Source organism: Limulus polyphemus, unplaced genomic scaffold (genome assembly GCF_000517525.1).
Source record: "Limulus polyphemus unplaced genomic scaffold, Limulus_polyphemus-2.1.2 Scaffold750, whole genome shotgun sequence".
NCBI lineage: Eukaryota > Metazoa > Arthropoda > Merostomata > Xiphosura > Limulidae > Limulus > Limulus polyphemus.
In genome coordinates, this window is record NW_013666360.1 from 388,733 (window position 1) to 392,138 (window position 3,406).

Consider the following 3,406-nt stretch of genomic DNA (forward strand, 5'->3'; position numbering starts at 1 on the left):
ATATGATGATCTGCTTTGAAACGCATAATTACTAGCTTTCTAGATATTTTAAAACTAATAATTTTGTGCCATATATACATATATATATATATATATATATTTCATTCTTTGGTGTACTGGGCGTGAATAAGTGATTAGTACCAGGCTGCATAGCAGGCAGTTCAAGGTGGACAACTGTGGACACGTTATAAAAGCGAAAATCAGTCATGCTACTGGGTGAAAGCATCCGTGTACGGGTGCTGCAGAACGGTTGCTTCCCCTATCGTTGGCACCTCTAAATAAGGGATCTTTTGTGAGAAGTGAAGAGATCCGGCTGTTGACGATTCAAATCTTATGTTTAACCAATCTATTTCAATGCAAGACAAATTTGCTTAGAATAAAACATGTTTTTAACAAATAATGAAGCTTATTTACTTAATAATAAGGTGTTTACACATGCACATCTAAAAACAAATCACTAGTACTATGGCGGCCTAGCATCGAATAATAGTTTAAGTAAGTTTCACTATTTTCTGTATTCAAAATCACGCAATTATTTGAAATATACGTTTTTTGTTTGTTTTTCCAAACCAGATAAGAAGGGTGGAGCAGTTGTTATCGGTGACAAAAATTATCAAGTGTTTTTACTTAAGATTTCTATATATATATATATATATATATTTTTATCGGGAGTGGACAGTGTGTCAATATTATTTGTATATATGTACGACTACCATACAATTTTCAAGGAATATTAATCATTCTTTAACATCAAACCCTTTTTTTTGACGTTGCATTTATAATATTTTGATGAAAATAAGATAAATATAAGTTGTTTGTTTTATTTTATCACCCTGAATTATAGCATTATAAACTCTGAATATTACTGCTGAGCCACCAGGGGACCATAATATAAGATTAACTGAATGATCTACATATTCGAATATGAAATCATTACTCACATGTGCGGTTTCTTCAGTCACTTAAATAACACATATAGCAGAAAACACACTGGAATATAAATGAATATAACACATACCCAAAACACAAAAGTTCAAATCAGGATACTACCCAAAAGGTATACATACAACACATAATGTGGACAAAATCTTATAAAACAGATATTATACCGAAAGGAGAAATGAGTTCACTGAAAAAGAGCACCTACAAAACAGAAGATCGGTCAATTTCCTTACGTGCATATTAGATACACACCCACAGCTCTAAGTACAGGATAGGAGATTGAAATCACATGAGGTCAAAATACGAACAAAAATGCTAGTTGAAAAAGCTCAATGTAGTTTATCTTAAACATCATGAGACGCAAAATGCAAGAGCTATCAAGAAAAATAGATCTGACGTAAAGGTCCCATTAACTATTAGATAAACTATTTTTATTTGAGTTTCAATTGCATTTATATGCATTCCACTAAAGAGCCTTTCTTATTGCAAAATAATATGTTCGGGAAAAATGAGATATTTGTGGTAGGCCATTTGGAAAAAATACTTTCTCGTGAAGACAAGATAACAGAGAGCTCGGCTTTTCCTTTATTCTTACATTTCAAGTGATTAAACATGAATTAGCTGTTTATACTTACAATGACCTAAACAATTCTTACAGCAGCATTGTGTTTTCCTATTCACTTGGTTTGAACGTCGACGTTGAAGGTAAATGTTTTAGCTGAATACTGATGTAAAATACTACGTATATGTGTGTTTGAAGTTAAGCACAAAGCTACACAATGGGCTATCTGTGATTTGCCCACGACGGGTATCGAAACCCGGTTTCTAGTATTGTAAGTCCGCAAATATACCGCTGTGCCACTTGGGGGCGTATATGGGTGTGTAATAAACGTGTTTATTGAGCAGATGGTTGTATAATACTTTTCGTACTTAATTTGAAAAGCCAATGAGTAGATATTGAAATAAAACACGGTCGTGTTTCTGTAGCCTTTCCTCGATAGAGAAATAAAACATTCTTGACAAAAAATAGATATTAATATATTTAAATGTGTAAATAAAAACATTTAATTTCAATCAGAAAAAAAATTGTTATTTAATAGATCTTTGAAACAGTATATAGTTTTAGATTCCATATTTTGTTGGTTTGTTTTAGTGCAAAATGATACACAATAGCTATCTGGGCTCTGTCTACCACATGGAATCGAACCTTGGAATTTAGCGTTGTGAGTTATCGCTACCTCACTGTGGGCATATTTTGTTGGAAGGCGCCTCATAACAAATAAAATTTTGGCCCTTATCACGAATATGAATATGTTGCTTAGCAACTAACAAAAGGCATTCACGAAGTCTCATTACTTGTCACTTTGTTATAGTATCAGTTGATTTCACGATAACTGAATCGTTAATTATAGCATAACCTGATGCTTCTAGGTTCTCGTTCTATATTCCACTTCGCCAGATCTATTTTCTTTCGCTGTCTGTAGAGTATTTTTTATCCTGTTAATGCCCTTGACACAACATGTATACACATTTTGGCGGATTTACTATTATATATTTATTTTAATATCAATATTTGTTTAAGTTAAATATATATATTTAGAAGTGTACATAACCTATGCTGTTAAATCTGTATTGCGAAATTCCCGCCTATTCTCTAAAGTTTTAGATTGTTTGTTTGTTTAGAATTAAGCACAAAGCTACACAATGGTCTATCTGTGCTCTACCCACCACGGGTATCGAAATCCAGTTTCTAACGTTGTAAGTCCGCAGACATACTGCTGTGCCACTGGGGGGGGGGGCTAAAGTTGCAGAAGATTCTCGAGTGTAAGAATCAACAATATACGTGTGTACGTAAACGCTAGTGTAGCGTTTGTATTGTTGCGTAACCTGAAGTTTTGAGAAACTCTCCACACGCCTATAAATATAACCAACGCGACGCGCCTAAAAACAGTATCTATTATTGGTTTGCTGAAGCTGGTGTGCTATAAACTTTGGAAGCTATAACTATGATTGTTATAACGCTTATTAATTGGGACACTTCATATATTTGACCAGGAACATTTATCAATTTCGAACATTACAAACCATTTAACTTCGGTGAATTCACATCGAACATTAGTACTTTTACGAAAACATTGCCTAACGTCATCGGTGGAAAAATTCGGGGTGTGATCAGTAAAGACCACAGAGCTAGCTAGCTCCCTATTAAGTGAATTGTACCTACGTCAACTCGAAATTAACTTGCTCATCGTGAACCCTCGATAAGATATTAAAGAAGTTCCAAACTAGAAAGAAGACACGATATTATTTGTAAGTTTTTAAAATTTTTGTATATAAATCATTGTATGTAATAACCGTTTTGTAAGTTGTATTATTGTTTGTATATTAAAATATATTTGTATTAAAAAAGTAAACTGTGTGTATCAATCTTGTTGGCAAATATCATAAATTGGATATATACCGT

General features: G+C 33.2%; 1 long non-coding RNA gene across 1 annotated transcript in view; it reads left to right on the plus strand.

The window, feature by feature from the left end:
* The window catches only part of LOC111085971, a 7,241-nt gene that overhangs the window by 984 nt on the left and 2,851 nt on the right, over positions 1-3,406 (plus strand). The gene's annotated exons all lie outside the window — the stretch shown is intronic.